Here is an 18,743-nt window from a genome sequence, read left to right as displayed (position 1 = left end):
AGGACTTTGAAAGGTCATTTGTCTTGCAACCCGACTAGCAGCATTGGCATTGCCAGGGAGAAGCCGATTAGAAATGCAGAATCTTGAGTCCACCCCTGTCTTACTGACTCAAAACCTGCATTTTGACAGGACCTCCAGGGGATTCATATGCATGCGCAAGATTAAACTAGGCTACTGTAGGCCATTCCCCTGCCTCTGAACAAACGACACAATGGGCAGGCTGGTCTCATCAGCCAATTTCATGTCCTTTATAGTTGTCCTATTTGAGTTATTGAGAGGAAAGAGGAAATATACTCATTTAGGGAAGTCTTGCATAGCATAACAAAGCAACTTTTTCAATACATTCAAGTGCCTATTCTTGGAAGCCCTGCAGATGAAGTCAAAGGAAAGGGACGCAAAAATGGAATGGGTTCAAGTAACAACCTCTAATAAAGTAAGGGTAGTTCAGAAGCTGGGTCTGTGAGGGATGGGAGGAGCAATTTCATCAAACTACCAGTTCCAAAATTGTCTCTGCACTATGGGTGATTTATAGCCCTGGAAGTTTACAGGCTCGAGTCTCTTGCTGTATTTCATTTCAGATTAGTAATTTTTATCTAGTACTTCCTTGCAGCTTAAAATAAAGGCTCTGGAACTATGAAAATGAATCTATCTGGTGATTTGTATGCTTATTCTGTAACTATCCTGTAGGCTTCAGATTTGTAACTGGCTGGAATCTGGAAAACCAAAAACCCTGTGGGTTCTTGGTAGCCCAATTTCTAAGCCAAAGGCTGAACTTAGGGTAGTTATATATGTGTTCTAGTGGTCCTCAAACTTAGCTGTACATTAGTCACCTGGATTACATTTTCTTAAACAGCTTTCTTGAGGTATAAATAACATACAATAAGCTGCACATACTTAAAATGTGTAATTGGGTAAATTTTGATATATGTTATTTACCTGTCACCACAATCAAGCTAATCTCCCCTAAAATTGCTTGTGCTGCTTGGTAATCCCTCCCCCCATCCTGCAACAACTTACTTTTCTGCCACTGTAAATGAGTTTGCATTTTCTAAAATTTTACATAAATGGAACCCTGCTTTTATCTTTTTTTTTTTTTTTTGTCTGCCTTCCTTCAGGAACATAATTATTGTGAGATTCATCCATGTTGTTGCATGCTTTAATAGTTAGACTTTTTTATTGCTGAGTAATATTCTATCGTATGGACGTACTACATTCTGTCTAACCATTCACCACTCATGGACATTTGGGTTGTTTCCAATTTTTTTTTGTTTTTTAAAAGATTTTATTTATTTATTTGACAGAGATAGAGACAGCCAGCGAGAGAGGGGACACAAGCAGGGGGAGTGGGAGAGGAAGAAGCAGGCTCATAGCGGAGGAGCCTGATGTGGGGCTCGATCCCAGAACGCCGGGATCACGCCCTGAGCCGAAGGCAGATGCTTAACCACTGTGCCACCCAGGCGCCCCTCCGTTTTAAACAATTATGAATGACACTGCTATAAACTTTAATGTACAAGTATGAATATTTAAGTTTTTACTTCTCTAGGTAAATGCCTAGAAGTTGGTGTGGCAAGCATACATTTAACTTTAAAATAAGCTGCCAAACTCTCTCAGAGTGGTTGTACCATTTTACTTGTCCACTAGAAATGTGTAAGAATTCCAGGTGTTCCACATCCTCTCCCACAGTTGATATGGTCAGTATTTTTTATTTTCGCCATTCTGATAGATATGTAATTGTATCTCCATTATGGTATTAGTTTACACTTCCCTAATGACCACTGATGTTGACAATTTTTTCATGTGTATATTTTTCATCCGTATTTCTTCTTTGGTGGAGTCTTTCAAATCTTTTCCTCATTTTTTTTAATGAGGCTTCGCACCCAGTGTGGGGCTTGAACTCACGACCCTGAGATTAAGAGTCACGTGCTCTACTGACTGAGCCAGCCATGCCCCTTCTCATTTTTTATAATACATTTTTTTTGTTTACTTAATTGTTGAGTTTTAAGAGTTCTTTATATATTTTGTATATAAGTCCTTTGTCAGATATATAACTGACAAATATTTTCTCCCAATCCTTTTGTTCCCTTAGCAATGCCTTTCAAAGAGAATTTCTTAATTTTAATGAAGTCCAATTTGTTAATTTTCTTTTATGGATTCTGCTTTTCATGATATATCTGAGAAATCTTTACCTAACCCTAAGGTCACAAAGATTTTGTGCTATATTTCCAGAAGTTTTATAATTTAGATTTAATGTTAGACCTATGATCCACTTTGAATTAATTTTTATATGTGATGCAAGGTTTGGAATGATGTTTACTTTTTTGCATATGAATATCCAATAGCTGCAAAACCATTTATTGAAAAGAGATCTTTCTCTACTGAATTGCCTTTGCACCTTTTTTGAAAGTCAGTAAGCCATATATTTATGGATCTATTGTAAATTCTCTGTTCTGTCCCATTGATATATCTTCATACTAATACTACATTATCTTGATTTCTGTAGCTTTATTATTAGCCTTGAAATCCACCTTTATTCTTTTTCCAAAAAAAAATAATTTTAGAATGCGTTTGTCAATTTCTGGATTTAAAAAGCCTAGTAGGATTTTGATTGAGATTGCATTGAATCCATAGATCTATTTGGGGAGAACTGGCATCTTAGCAATATTGATTCTTCCAATCCATATATTTAGATCTTCTTTTATTCTTCCTAGCAATGTTTGTTCAGTGTGCAGGTTTTATGCTTCTTTTGTGAGGTTTGTTTCTAAGTATTTGATATTTTTGTGCTTTTATAAATGCTAATATTTATATAATTTCAATTTCCCACTGTTTCTTGAAACTGTTTAGAAATACAGTTGATATTTAGTATTTAGTAGTAGCTTTTTTGTACATTCCATAGAATTTTCTACATAGATATATGATATTACATAGTTATGTATATCAGATATCTGATATCTACATAGTCATCTGATAATAAAGACAGTTTACTTCTTTTTGTCCAATCTGGATTCCTTTTTTTTTTTTTCTTGTCTTATTACACTAGCTAGAAGCAGTACAATGTTAAATAGAAATAATGACAGTGGACAAGCCCGCTTTGTTCCTGGTTTTAGAGGAAAAGCAGTCTTCCCATTAAAAATGACGTTAGCTTTATGTTTTCCATAGATGCTCTTTCTCAAATTGAGAAGTTCCCTACTTTGCTGAGAGTTGCTTTTTTAAAAATCAGAAATGGATCTTAGATTTTGTCAAGTCCTTATTCTGGTTCTATTGAGATATTCATATGGTTTTTCTTTTAATTATATGCAACTGTAAGATATTCATATGTTAATGTGAATTAAATTGATTTTAAAATATCAAACCATCCTTGCATTCCTGGGGTAAACCCCCCCCCTTGATTATAATCTGTTCTCTCTTTTTATATGTTTTTAGATTCTATTTGCTAAAATTTGCTTTAGAATTTTCGCATTTGTACTAATGAGGGATTTTGTTTTCTAGTTGTCTTGTAATGTTATTTTCTGGTTTTGGTGTCAGAGTAATGCTGGTCTCATAGAATGAGTTGGGATATAGTCCCTCCTCTTCAATTTACTTGAAGTGTTTGTATATAGAATCAGTGTTATTTCTTCCTTAAATATTTGATAGTATTCACCATCTGGGACTGAAGTTTTCTTTGTGGAGAGATTTTTAACCACTAATTCTATTTATTTGATAGATATAGAACTATCCAGGTTATCTATTTCTTCATGAATAAGCTGTAATAATTTGCATTTACCAAAGAATTTTTCCATCTTCTCTAAGCTGATAAAATTTATTGGCATGAAGTTGTTCTTAATATTTTCTTGTAATACTTTTAATATCTGTAGAATCTGTAATGATATCACCTCATTCCTGATACTAGTTATTTATATCCGTTCTGCTTTTCCTGATGAATCTGGCCACAGCTCTATCAACTTGATTGATCTTCCCAAAGAAACCGCTTTCAGTTTCATTGATTTTATGCTATTGTTTTTGTTTTCTGTTTCTCTGACTTATTCATACCTATTATTTACGTTTTTCTGCTTAGTTTAGGTTTAATTTGTTCTTTTTCTAGTTGCTTAAGATGGAATCTAAATCATTAGTTTGAGACCTTCCTTCTTTTCTAATGTAAGTGTTTAGTGTGTTAAATTTCCCTGTAAATATATGTCTTGGTTGGATCTTACAAATTTTGACATGTTTCCATTTAGTTCCAAATATCTCCTAATTTCCCTTTTGATTTCTTCTTTGACCCATGGATTACTTAGAATTGTGTAAATTTGTTCCCAAATATTTGGATATTTCCCAGATATCTATCTGTTATTACTGTCTAGATAAATTCCAGTGTGGTCAAAGAACACACTTTTTCTCATTTGAATATTTTTAAATTTCTTAAGGCTTATCTTAAAGCCTAGAATACGGTATCCTGGAAAATTTTCTGTGTGCACTTGAAAAGAATGTGTATTCTAATGTTGTTAAGTGGAATGTTCTTAAAATGTCAAGTAAGTCAAATTGGTTGATAGTATTGTTCAAGTCTCTCATATCCTTACTGGTTTTCTGTCTACTTGTTCTATCAACTATTGAGACAAGGGTATTAAAACCTTTCATTATAATTGTGGATTTGTTGCTTTCTCCTCTACACTTATAAATATTTCACTGCAAAGTCCACATATGATACCAGTTAATTCAGAATCTCTAGGAGTGTGATTCAGGCATCAGTATTTTTTTTAAGCCTCTGAATGATTCCAATGTGCCACCAACTTTGAGAACCACTGCTTTATGCAGTCCACATTATGTATTCAACAGATTCTCAAATGCATTGTCTTATTTAATATCTTTGAGGTAGGCATTGTTCATTCCCATTTTGAAAATGAAATTAAGCCAGGGCGCCTGAGTAGCTGAGTCAGTTAAGCGTCCGACTCTTGATTTTGGCTCAGGTTGTAATCTGTCAGTCGTGGGATGGAAGTCCACATCAGGTTCCTTACTGAGCCTGGAGCCTGCTTGGTATTCTCTGTCTCCTCTCCTTCTGCCCCACCACCCTGCTCACACTTGCTCGTGCATGTGTGTGCTCTCTCTCTCTAAAAAAAAAAAAAAAGAAAGAAAGAAAAAGAAAAAGAAAAAATGAAATTAAGTCTTGGATACTTGTCCAAGATGACACAGTTGATCAGAGAGCCTAGCTGGGATTTAAACCCAGGTTTCCTAACTCAAAGCTGATCACTTTGAGCTACTTGTATTTTGTTCTGTGAGGTATATTTATCAACTTGACTTCTATCTGTATTTCTATTCTGTCCCTCTAATACACTCTTCTGAGTTGTGGGCAGGAGCCATGTCTAACCCAAAGCTTGTAATTTGCACTGGACCTACCACAGTGTCTGTACTCTGGAGATGATTCTAAGGGTTTTCTTTTTCTCTCTTGAAATATCTGAGTATCTGGGGTCATCTAACCACAAAGTAGTCATCAATCTGCCTTTTTCACGGTCTATCCACAACCTAAGGTTTAAACCAGGCTGTAATTAACTCTGACATATAGGCTCTTCTCCAAAAACCTTCTCAGGCTGCAGACTGTCAGCCTGCTTCACTTTAAATACATGACATTGGCAGCCAGGGACCAGGTTTTGCCCCAAGCCACCCATACAAGTTTGGGGCAAGATTATGATGGAAGAGCAGGTTGGGGTGGATGTGTCTCCTGTGTGTAAAGGCTGTTCGTTTGAGTGCTTCCAAGTGCTGGTACACTATGATTAATTATGTTGCCCAAGGATTAATATTTAAAATCAGGAGTGATTTGAATCACTCCTCCAGGTGAGTTGCTCAGCTCCCCCCAGGGAAAGGATCAATTAAAAAGAAAAAAACCGTTAATGTTTTAGAGACAACATGCATTCCAGAGAGATAAAGAGAAAGACTAATGAGATAGACAAAGACTAACACTCTTTGGTGTGCTTTCTCTCTCTTGTTTATAGGTATGTCAGCTTCAGTATAAATTAATGAATCAATGTGAGTTTGTTCCTTCTCATAAAAATTCAACTATGCAAATCCTTTTTCCCAAACTGCCTTCTTGGACCTATGTTCTATATCTGTTATCTTCAGATCCCCTTACCTGACTTCTCTCATTATCAATAAGTCACAGTCTGAGTTCAAGGCTTGGTACTTCTTCTATATGACTTCTTCTATGTTCTGAATGTTTTCTCAGTTATTGCCTAAAGCAGAAGACGACCACAACAAGTGAGAGAGCTTGGGTGTTTTTTTTAAAGGATTATTCGTTCCCCAAACAAGTCTACAACACTAAAGGTATTTAAAAAGAAAAACATAATTCATTTTTCCACCACTTTCTCTTCTCCCAATTTTTTTTCCAGTCTTCATTCAGATAGAGAAACTTACGATGTAAGGTTCGTATAATTCCTGTGTTCTACTTTCTTGTTTAACATCACTTAAACACTTTTCATCGTCCTTGTATAGGCTTCCTAATTTTCATTTTTTCTGGCTGCATGGTTTTGCATTAATATACCACAATTTGTTTAACCATTCTCCTGCTGCTGTGCACCAAGTTGTTTCCAGTTTTCACCATTAGATGTGATTACTCCGTAAACCTCTAAGTACATAGGAAGATTTCCTCTCTTCTTCTTTTGAATTATTTCCTTTGTAGAAGTTTCTAGAACTGCTATTGCTATGGGGAAAGGTTCGAATGATTTTAAGGGGTGATGAGCCCTTAAAAAGGCAGTACCACCAGGTTCGTAGCCCATGCCTTATCTTGATTTGTAAAATTAATTATGACACGGAAGGGCCAAGGTACTTCCTAAAGCACCACTTATTTCAGTCTTATCCCACAGAGTGGTGCAAGTAATAGAAGATGAATGTATCTCCATTAGCTTATTCTTTACTCCACTGAGGGCTACTAAAAAAAAAAAAAAATGTATCAATTCCTCCCACATTTTAAGTGATGACCTTTGCAACAAGTCTTAAGAAACTCCACAACAAAACCGTGGGACAAATCAAAGATACACCTCCTGTGATAAACCCTAGAAATGAAATGAAGGCAGACAATGTGTGTGGCAGGAGAGTGGCAGGGAGGGGATGCAGGTCAGATATGATTGGAACGCCAGTGTCACAGTTGTCCCCTGCAAACTGGTCTCTGGGAGCTGGGTCAAGGCAGCCAAGTTGAAAGCCAAACACAGACAGCAGCTGTTGAGAATGTAAAGTCTCTGGCTAGAGTGGGTAGGGAGCTGGGTGTGGTTGCCCAAAGGCCGATTTCCACCCCACCCTACAGGCCCAGTGACGGGATGAGAGGAGACAACTTCCTGTGTTGCATTCCAGACCTCCTTTCTGGGCTTAGTGGGAGCGTCTGTGGGAATGCTGGAGAGTGGCTGCAAACTGCCTGTTACACCGCACACCTCCCTCAACATCATAACCCCTGGAAGACACCGAGGTTCTGAGAATGCCACGTCCAGAGAGCCAGGATGCAGGACTGACCTGCCACTACCACACAGTCCCAGCCATAGCCCTGGTATTGTGTACAAGTAAGTCCCACTGAGGGACTAGCTGAAACTTGAGGGAGTGTGTAGATCTTTCCTACATTGCACAAGTAAGCGTTGAGCTGCATGGGCCACACCGTCCCCTTCAACTATTTCCCAGAATGTTTGACGGGAACCCCTGCAGGCTACGTCACTGAGCAGAGAATCTTCGTGATGCATTTCAACATCACTTTTCTTGGAAACCCTGACTGCTTCACTCTCCAGAAATAATCCGTCAAATTTTTCGCTTTGTTGAAGTCATACTGTGAAAACTCCCATAATCAAATTCTCCACATTAGGACCCCTGCTGATATTACATACAACAGAGTCAAGAGGGAAAACAGTGGGTCAGACGCTGACATCTTTTTTTTTTCTTTCTCTTTTAACTTTTTTTCAAAGATTTTATTTGAGAGAGAGAGGGTGCCTGTGCATGAGCGGGAGGGGGGAGGGGCAGAGGGAGAGGGAGAAGCAGACTCCCCACTGAGCAGGGAGCCTGAAGTGGGGCTCAATCCCAAGACTCCGGGATCATGACCTGAGCCAAAGGTAGATGCCCAACTGAGCACCCAAGCGCCCCCTCTTTTAACTTTTTAATCATGAAAATTTTCAAACACACACAAAGTGAGAGAGAATGGAATAATAAACCCCCACGTCCCCACCACCCAGCTTGAACAATCTCCGTATGTGCCAGTCTTGCTTCATCTGTCACCCGACTCCATTCCTATATCCCCACAAGTATGCACATTTTTCTTTTTTTTTTTTAAACAGGAATTTTTAAAAGCAAGTCCCAGACACAGTGTCATTAATACTGCAGCATGCATCTCTAACCAGCAAGGACTTTGCTTTTGACATAACCTTTATTAGCCATTAAATAAAAAATAGTTTATTTAGGAACTATTGATATTGGTTAAGCATTTAGTATTTGGTGCAAGATATTACAGTAGGATTCTTTACAGTTTATTTCATGAAATCTCAGCTCAGCAGAGAACCGCGTTGGAAATTCACAAGCTCCCCAGGAGAAAGAAATGCCCTGGCTTGGAGAACATTACTATTTGCATTTTACTCATGAAGAAAACTGCTCAGCCAACTCGGGGTAAGCTGTGGAGAGGCTGCAGTCCAGGAGATGGCAAAGCTTGGAACAAGAGGCTTGTCGGAGCCTGACTTGCTCCATCCCCCCTGGATATTCAGGATATTAGAAGGGCATTGCTTCCTCATCTGAAAACTGGCTTTTTTTTTTTTTTTTTAACTACCTAACACCTACTTGAATTTACATTGTCAACATAGAAACACGCAGGCTTCTTGAGAAGGTAACACCTTAAAAAAGCTGAAGAGTTTTGACAAATCCACTTTACTTATCAGGCACGTAGGCATGGAGAGCACAGGGGGAATGTTGCTTCATGCAAAAGCAGTCTCAGCATAAGTATTTCTTTTTCTTTTTTTTTTTTTTTAGATTTTTATTTATTTATTTGACAGAGAGAGAGAGACAGCCAGTGAGAGAGGGAACACAAACAGGGGGAGTGGGAGAGGAAGAAGTAGGCTCCCAGTGGAGGAGCCCGATGTGGGGCTTGTTCCCAGAACGCCAGGATCACACCCTGAACCTAAGGCAGACGCTTAACGACTGAGCCACGCAGGCACCCCTCAGTACAAGTATTTCTGTTTACTATGTGCTGTTCCTTTGCACCTAATCTATATATCTGTACTCAGGAGATTCAGGCAGAGTAGCTACGTTGGGTTGGCTTACCTCAGTAAAGAGGGAGACTGCCTATGCATAGCCTTGGGAGGAGTCTTTGACTCAAGGACAGACTGATAAACCCTCTCTCAGTCATGAAGAAGACCCCACACTGGCTTTGGGCTTCTGCCTGCCGCCAGGCCTTCTAATTGAAGCCTCCTCTACTTGAGACTCCAGGTCAGCTGGCATAGGCAGGCAGGGTACTGCTGATTTCCCCTTGTTAATGCCCTGCTCCAGCTCACATCACTTTGTGCAGTTTGCCACCGCAGCATCTGTCTTGGACTCTGATTGTCCCCGTTTGGACAGGATGCAACTGTGGCTGAAGATTGGGACAAGTGACACAAAGGAGCTGCTGGGAGCTGCTGTTGTGGGTGAGGGCTATGCAGAGGGAGTGGGACGAATTTTGTTACCTGAGCCAACACTGTACGTAATGCCCACGAGAAACTGAGCTATTCTCACATTGTTTGATACATGTTCCCTCCATCTGGACCACCCTTCCGATGCCTATATGACTTGCCCCTTTGCCACCTTCACTTCTTTGAGGTCTCTGCGCAAGTCCCCATTATCAGAGAGGCCTTCCCTACCACCTACTTAAAATAACACACATCCGCTACCACTAGCAACCCCTTCATTCTGCCTTGTTTTTCCTTATCACAACCTGACACATATGTATTTTTTGTCTCTTTTGGTCACGACTATATCCCCTCAACTTAGCACAGTGGCAGGTATAAAGCAAGGGCTCAACACATTTATGCCGAATGAGCAGTCTCCTCAAAAACAAGATCTTGTCCTCTTTTTCTTCTTTTTTTTTTTAAGTATATTTATTTTTAGTGTAATCTCTACACCCAACACAGGGCTCAAACTCACAACCCTGAGATCAAGAGTTGCATGCCCCTCGGACCGAGCCAGGCAGGCGCCCCCGATCTCATCCTCTTCTGCTACCACACCCAACTTATCAGAACAGGCACTGATTATGGACACTCCCGTGCGGAAGAGGGGCTCCATAGGAAATCCATGGGGAGATACAGATGAGCTCTACAGAGGTAATACTCAACCTGAAAACCTAGATGTTCTAACAGGAATGGCTGTTTCTTAAATCTGTATTCTCTGTGACTATCTTCTGTAGAGCTTGTGACCGCCAACTCATACTTCGTTCTTGCTCTTCGGGCTCCATGTGAAGCTTCCCGATGGCCTGACTCTAAGAAACTTTCAAGCACGTATGCTTTAAGAATAATATATCCCTCTCAGAACTACACCACTGAAAGGTATTCCTTCAACAACAGAGAGATTTATTACTTTCTTCCCCCACAGAAAAACCACAAAAATATTCCCAACTTGACTATAGTAGTGAGTTCCAAGTTTCATTAAAGAACTGGCCAGATGCTTCCTCCTAGCTTGTGTGGGAAGAAGTTAAGATAAAGAGCATTTGAAACTCTACCTCTGCACACCTGCCTCATACCTTATTCCCTTCTGATAGGTCTTCTTCCTGTTTCCTCCAGGTCAGAGATGTAGACCTGCCTCCCCAGGCACCTGGGGCTCTGGAAGCCCCCTGACCCCTCTCCATCTGGTATTAATAACAGATGGCTCTTATTGAATTGCACACCTGCTATAAACCAGGCACTACACCTTAAAAACTGTCTCAAATTCTTTTTTTTTTTTTAAAGATTATTTATTTATTCGACAGAGACAGCCAGCGAGAGAGGGAACACAAGCAGGGGGAGTGGGAGAGGAAGAAGCAGGCTCATAGCGGAGGAGCCTGATGTGGGGCTCGATCCCACAACGCCAGGATCACGCCCTGAGCTGAAGGCAGACGCTTAACCGCTGTGCCACCCAGGTGCCCCAAAACTGTCTCAAATTCTTAACCCCCAAACTGGAAAAGAGCTGTAACCTGAGTGCTGTCAGGACAGCCCCTGTAACCCTGACTTTTTCTTTTTCTGCCTTTGTTACCAAGAATCACATTCTTCCAGTGTATTTGCAGAAAGGGAGTTGGTCTCCCAGCTCCAAAACTGGTCCAGGCTTCAGCCTGTTCCTCTGCTTTTACCTGCTCCTAAATTCCACATTCAGCCAAGGTCTCTACTAGCTCTAGTGTGGGTCCTCGCCTATGCTCTGAGGCTGCCACTCTTCTTCAGTGTGACACTGACCATGGCCTCAGGGGTGTGGTAGACAGAATAATGGCTCCCCAAGAATGCCCATATCCTGGATCCTGTGAATGTGTTACCTTACATGGCAAAGGACTTTGCAGATGTGATTAAGTTAAGGACCTTGAGATGGGGAGATTATCCTGGGGAACACGGTGTAATCACAAGGGTCCTTATAAGGGAAAGAGGGAGGCAGGAGAGTAAGAGTCAGAGAAGGAGAGATAGTGAGGGAAGCAGAAGCAAGAGGGATCTGAGGAAGGGGCCAAGGAATGCAGGCAGTCTTTAGGAGCCGAAAGGGGTAAGAAAACAGATTCTAGCCTTGAGTCTCCCAAAGGAACACAGCCCTGCCAACACCTTGGTTTTAGGTCTTCTGACCTCCAGATGGGTAAGATGATAAATCTATGGTGTTTTTAAGCCACTAAGTTTGTGGTAATTTGTTACACCAGCAACAGAAAACAATTCAAGGGACAATGCAGGGCCACTTGCAAAGGACACTTGCCTTTGTTGTCTTACACACACATGTATAAACCACTTCATTGTAAGTTTGGGGATAAGTACAAAGCAAAAAAAGGTGAATATGATTGTTCCCAGAGCCCAGTGGAAGAAGGAAAAAACCTTCACAAGATCCCTTCATCATCCCCCATTTCCTAGCACTGCTCACCAGTCCAAAGCCCACCCTCTTTTTCTTCATCTCCTCTGTAAGCCAGGAAATTCACTCAGCGAACATTTACTGAGTACCTACTATGTCCCAGACGCTGTTCTAGGTGCTGGGAATAGAACAGTGAACGCAACAGAAAATAATAGAAGCTATCACAGGGCTTACATTTTAAGGCAACCCTTCCTTTCATGATATTCCGACCCAGCAAGGTCCACCCAACCCTTACCCTCTACCCCAGATATGATCATCTGTAAGATACAAATAACCCACAACACTATATTTCTCAAAGTCTGAGTTACTCCATTAAGGATCATGCCAGGTAGTTAGATGATTCCCAGAATAATCCATGGTAACCTTCATTTGCCCAGTTCTTATTCTCTTCTGGGTCCCTCTGCCAACACAAAGATACCCCTCCTCATTCTTTCTGTGGTCTTCAGATCTCCTGCGAGTAACTCTTAGACCACACACACACACACACACACCCCAAAGACAAACCATCAGTCTCAGTCTAAATCCATGTTAAGGAGGCTGCCTTCCTAAAGGTAACACATTCTACCCAACTAAATAAAGACATGGCTTTACTTTTGTTATGCAGAGCAGCCCCAATCCCCCGTTCTCAGCCTCCACCTGTAGACTGTGCCTTCCTGTGCACCAGAAACACTACCTGTCACTGTGACTTTCTAAAAGCAAAGACCTTCAATTGTTACCATCATCCCCTGCTACCCAGAGAACCAGTACAAGCTTGATAGGTGTGCTTTTTTGATACATTGAACCATGTGAAATTCCTACCCAGGGCATCCTCTACTAACAGACTCCACTAGGAAGTGAATCTGCACCCCGTGGCCCGCATCCATAGCAAACCCTGAAGAGTGAGAAGACTTCTTCTTCCAGTTCTAGAAGGAACCCCCAAGGGTAAGTACATTTTAATCACTTAAAATGATCCTTCCCCCCTCTCTTATGGTCTTTTTTTAAAACAAATAATGCACAGGCACCGTCAGGCAAATACTTTTGATTAAAGCAAATGTTAGCGCTCTGGGCATTGAGAATTGCAGAAGGAAAGATTGTAAGCTATCGATTCCCATTAAGTTTACCATCATTAGCTCTATAATGCTGGTTGCAGAGTAATTATTGCAATATAAACAATAATACATTGACTATGTGTTTACTTGGTGCCAGGGACTTTACTAAGTGGCATTAGCTCATCAGTCCTCACCAATGAGTCACCTCACCTGTCCCTATTTTACAAATGAGAAAATGGAGGTCAGGAAGGGTTAAGAAAATTGCTCCAAGGCCACACTGCTAGTTGGTGGCAGAGCCAGGGCTCCCACGCAGGCTTTCCTGCTGGCCAGACCCTGACCACTATACATTACTGCTGTGCCACACTTTAATTAAACGGGGAGGCTATCCAGGGTGGTACCTTCCCAGTACAGTGGAAAACTGTCAAGTGAAGATGATAAAGGAGGAAAGGAAAGACAGGTTTCATGAGCAAATACGATCACCCTGAGACTTAAAGATAGATAAGAAGAAACCTGAAGCCAGGATCAAGAAATGTTTTTTAAATTACAGCCAATTGAGCAATGCATGGGCAGTTGGAAAACTTGTGGTTTCAAGTCAACAGTGGTGTCGGGACTGGTGGCAACGTTTATTTTGAAAGTGTCAAGGACTGTCACCTCCATTTAGATGCCTTTAATAAATGAGAGTCTAAAATACTCTAAAGAGAATCCCGGCAGAGACCACAAGCCAAAAATCCTTGGCTTCCAAAATAACGGGGCCTGCCTCTTCCCAAGTTACCATGCACAGAAGCAAAACTTGGCAGAGTCTGAAACAAAGGATTTTGGTCTTCCACAGAAGGAAGCAAAGCAAACCACTGGGTTCTATCTACTGCAACTCCTGAGCACCTTGCCAGGTGCTGCTCAGAAGAGAATCCCACCCTGCTCTCTGCCCAGGGAAATCGGCCCTTCTGGAGGCAGCTTTTGAAGTCCTAAGTGCAGGGCGGGATTTTTCTACCCCTACTTATTTTCTGCAGAGTCCTGTTTCTTGGGGAACTTTTCCACATATAATTGAGCTGCTACTCTGACACCATTTTCATTGAGTAATTCACAGTGATGTCACACCAGCCAGGCACTAGGGGAAGCCCTGCTTTTATGGGTTGGCTCTTAATTTAGGAATTTTTATATTCTGACTTCCCTCCCTTTTTTGCTGGACTCCACTGCTTTTGAGCAAGATGCCTGAGTGGTGAAGTGTTGCCTGCTTTTGAGCAAAGGAATTCCTGCTCGTTGAGAGGCAAATGATTGAGTGAAGGCAAAATGTGTGTCCTGTAATAGTACATCTTAATTGGAGAGTTGGCAAGAGAGGAAGGATGTGTGGGCCCGGTGTGGGCTCTGTGCTCATGATGGGGTTCAGCAGGCGGAGCCGAGAAGGTGGGCTGGGGATTCACAGCCGCTCCCTGGTGCCACAATCATGTGTACCTGGGGAGCCAACTGGCTCCTCCCTGGCACCTGAGCAACCACATCTAACCCACATCCCCACCTTCCTTCGTCACCTCTCTGCTGTTCTGTGCAGCGAGCCGAGCCGGCAAAGGCAAAGGCGAGCTTGGCAAACCTCGCCTGTAAAAGCCTAATCCAAACAGCATGTCCGCTGAGCTCAGCGGGGTGACTCATGTGCAGTGATGTGTGAGGCCAGCGAGCAGAGATTAGGATCTGGCCCGCCCGCCAGCCTACCCTGCACTTCCTTTGATCAACTCTGATGGTTTTTAATTCTGCAGAAGCAGCTTCCTGCTAGCGGCAAACACTTCTGGGTGGAGGCTGGAGCCGTGTCGATGCTGACCTACTTGTCAGAGGCGAGGCCGGTGTGTATGGGAGCACAGGGACACCCTGGGCTCGCAGCCCACCAGAGCCCAGAGGGGAGCCTCTCTGTTGGAGGTGCCCATGGTGACATCAGAAGCTTGCTCCTTGGCCAACACCAGCAAGGCCACACGTGTGAGCAGCCTGGGCTCGCAACCTGATGCTGGCATCGGTTAAGTCACTGGGCAGTAAAGGAAAGTGGGACTCTCTCTAGGGGATTTTTTTTTTTCTTTTTTGTAAACTGGGGCATCTCTAAGGACAGTGTCTGGCACAAAATGGAACACCCTCTGGGTTCTTCAAAAGTTCTTTTTTAACATCTGTTTTGCTCAAAATGGAACACATTCGGAGTATATTACTTTCTTGAACGTTTTTTTCCCCCAGCTTGAGTGGAATGTGTTTGCCTCTGGACTCTTCCAAATCCCCTTAATGACCAATGCCAACCTGTGCACCTGAAACCAGGGTCTCATTCTCTCTCTGTCCCTCTCGTGCCCTACCTTGCTTTCTCCTTTTTCTCTCTTCTCAGAAAGTAGATGAGTGATTCTCAACCTTGGCTACATATTATAACCACCCTAGGGAGTGGGAGGGGGCTTAAAAAATCCCTATGCCCAAGCTCCACCCCAGAATAATTCACCCAGAGTCTCTGAGGGTAGGACCAGGCATCAGTCATGTTGAAAGGTCTCCATGGTGCAGGCAAACTTGGGAATCATTGAAATTTTAGGGTCTCGTGGCATCTACCTTAAGCCCTAAGAGTGGTTCTTATCTCCCTGTCTGTCCTCCCCACCACCATTCAGTTTGAGGGCCTTCTGGACTCTGGTGTGTACTTTAACCACATTAAGGTAAGATGGCATCTGGTTATAAAAAATATTGAATGTAATTTTGAATTATGTGTATACCATAACTGATTCCAAATATATCTTTGCCCCATAGCTTCTTTTCATTTAATACAAATGTTCGTGTAATTTTTTTTAAAGATGCTATCTAGTTGGGAAACTAGTCTCTGTATTAAGAATCTGTTCATCTGATTAAACGTATCTACCATCACACTGAGACTTCGAACAGAAAATGAACATGAGGAACTGAAATGCAGAATAGATGGGTCTCACAGGGAAGAAGTAGGGGACAGTTCACGCAGAGCAGTGATCAACCCAGTTAGAATTTCCGGCAGGCAGGTTTGTATGTGCTGGGGACAGGTTGTGAGGAGGGCTACCAGATAAAATAAGGACCTTGAGTTAAATTTGAAGTTCAGTTTAAGTGACAGATAATGCAATATGGGGGACATACTTACACTAAAAAATTATTTGTTGTTTATCTGAAAATCAAATTTAACTGGGAGTTCTCCATTTTGCTCGCAAATCTGGAAATCCTTGTTGAGGATGGCAGGCCAAAGAGGAGAAGCTTGGGCATTTGAGGGAGTGGTAGGTCTCGCCTGGGTGGTTACTGCCCTCTAGGAGGCGTAGGGAAAGTATGCAGACATGGGGCTGTCCCAGTGACTGGGGATTGCTACTGGCGTGTAGTGGGTGTGAATCAGGTGCCGAACATAACTGCAGTAGGCGGAATAGTTCCAGTGGAGGACTGTCCCTTCTAAAACGCCACTGGCACCCGACCAGTGCCACCCGTTTCACCATTTTGCTGAGAACTGATCCTATCACCTTCACATAGTTTCTCCCTAGAAAGCAGTCCACTGGCCACTCAGAGAAGTTCAGGGAGTGCCCCCCCTCCCCCCAGGAAGGAGCCAACCAGACAAAGTCCCAGGCACTTGTCCCAAAGCCTCCTTTAGTTCAACCCAACCATACAGCAGGTCCAACGAAGTGATCCAAGCCTTCAAAGCTTACAATAAGTACTGCCTCCTTCAAGAAGCCTTCCTTGGCTGCTCCAGTCTTCACTGATCTGTCTCCTCAACCCTTACAACCTTTATTCTTCTAATTTAGTACTTGAACATATTATTGTAATAGTTGTATGTGTTCTAGCCTATGAGTTAGTCTCTTTAACTAGCCTGGGGACACCAGAAAATTGAGATCAAGTTCTGGGTGACTTTGATCGTGTTACTGATTTGTTGGTTGGCTTTGCTGTTTGTTATACTTTGCCTCTTTTTAAACTCTGATGTAGCTGAAATTAAATGTACAAAAAGGTGAGGCAATTAAAGGAAAGATAAAAAGGGAGATGAGAAACCACACAGAGGAAAAGGAAGAGCAGGAACCCGAGATAAGATAATTTTGTAAGTGGATATTAAATTTAAGTCTGGGCTCCCTGACAGTCAAAGCAAAAAGGGAAACAAAATTGGTTACATCACTCTTATTGTCTGAAAAAAAGGAAGCAATATCAGCTCATGAGGAAACGTAATGGCTTTCCTCATGCTAAAAGCTAAGTGAAATTTATCAGATCTTTAAAAGGCAGGACTCTGAGAAACATAATGGATAACATCTTCACTTGAGTTTTCAGAAGATACAAAAAATGCGGGTTTTTTTTTTTTCCTATCTCTTATGTTTCCTTTGTAAGACATTTGGGACTATACTAATGAACCTTGGCTCAGTGAAGGCATTTTTATAAGGAGCTAAGCTAATAGAGTCTAAATGTATTCGTTTCCAGGGATCTGATTAAGAAAGGGGCACTGAGAAGTTTTCAACTGCCCAGAGCTTTCATGAAGCCTTTACGTGTGGCTTCCCCAGCAGCTTCTGACAGCCTTAAGGAAAAGGTGGGGATGCTGTAGGAACGAGGCTTGTGGTAAGGGGTAGAGGAAAGATGGCTGGGAAGAGCTACATTCCACTTCCCGCGCGACCTTGCTCCCTGAGAACTAGAATCAGACTGTTGGAATTATCCACCCTGCCTAGAAGGTACTTCCCAGCCACATCCACAGGAAGAGGATAAAGGAAAACAGTGTGTCACCAAGGGCCCACCCCAGGGTAGGATCCTGGGAATGGCTTGAGACCCTGCCTGACCACATGTACCATCCTTTAATGAGTGCTGCATTTGGGGATGAGTTTGCCACTCTTTAAAGGCAGAGAACAAATAGATGACTCAAAAAAGAGTTTCCTTTTTTGGTTTTATTTGGGTCTTCTTTTTTCTTTCCTTTTCTTTCTTTTTTTTTAACCAACTCCCTAAATAGGTGGGAGACTAAAGCAAACAAAAAATAAACCATAGATTAACCGCCCCCCCTTCCCTGGGGCTGCACAACATCAGGGAGAGGAAACTGTGGCCTGGGACTTTGAGGGCTTGCTGATTAGCACACATGTCCCCCCTCCCTACCCACGGCCCCATCTCAGATGCACCAGTCCCTGTGCTTGGTGGCTAACAGTGAAAAAACCAAGATAAATCACCGTATGTCAAGATCCGTAGATTATCGAAAGACTAAGTAGCAGGTCTGGGATGAGAGGTCAAAGCCAAAGGTAAAACTCTCTGACCTAGGCCTTGGTCTTTTGTTTTTAGATGGTGGCAGCTTCGATTTCCTTCCTGTTGGCCCAAAAAGGATGGCCAGAGCGGGCAGAGCTAATTCAGGTACAGGTGAAGGGGCTGCTTGAGCTATCAGGAAGCCTCCCCACAGCTCTCTCCCCTCTGCCCACTGGAGGCTGGGGAGGAAGGGGGACAGCCAGGGAGAAGTCTTTCCTTCCTTCCTTGAGAGGAGGTCAGCTGGTTGTGCTGGCTTTGCTTCCTAAAGGGCTTGCTTCTCAGGTCAATGGATACTGCCCTTAGTGCTAGAATGTGTATACTGGACTCATTTCCAGCTCTCTGATAGGCCAGCAATGTTGATCTTCAGTTGGAATTAGAGGAAGGGGGATTAGTTTGGGTCATTTTTGGCTACCCAGCATCTGAACTCCTCTCCCAAGCTTAGGACACTTATCACCTCATGAATTTTAGTACCCTAAGAAAGAGACCAAA

The 18,743-nt window shown here is 42.3% G+C and overlaps 1 protein-coding gene across 16 annotated transcripts in view; it reads left to right on the top strand.

The window, feature by feature from the left end:
- Positions 1 to 18,743, top strand: part of EML4 (EMAP like 4) — a 212,908-nt gene that overhangs the window by 14,747 nt on the left and 179,418 nt on the right. For 4 of the 16 annotated variants that reach the window (XM_048222883.2, XM_057309387.1, XM_057309386.1 and 1 more), the window contains exons 1-2: positions 6,377 to 12,939; positions 14,792 to 18,362. The gene's annotated coding sequence lies outside the window, so the exon portion shown is untranslated. Of the gene's footprint in view, positions 1 to 6,376; positions 18,363 to 18,743 lie in introns of those variants that run through there. The other 12 variants (XM_048222888.2, XM_048222886.2, XM_048222882.2 and 9 more) reach the window with 9 other exon arrangements.

Source organism: Ursus arctos, unplaced genomic scaffold (assembly GCF_023065955.2).
Source record: "Ursus arctos isolate Adak ecotype North America unplaced genomic scaffold, UrsArc2.0 scaffold_8, whole genome shotgun sequence".
NCBI classification, from domain to species: domain Eukaryota; kingdom Metazoa; phylum Chordata; class Mammalia; order Carnivora; family Ursidae; genus Ursus; species Ursus arctos.
The sequence above is the reverse complement of the archived record's forward strand: the minus strand, read 5'-3'. Positions and strand labels throughout refer to the sequence as shown.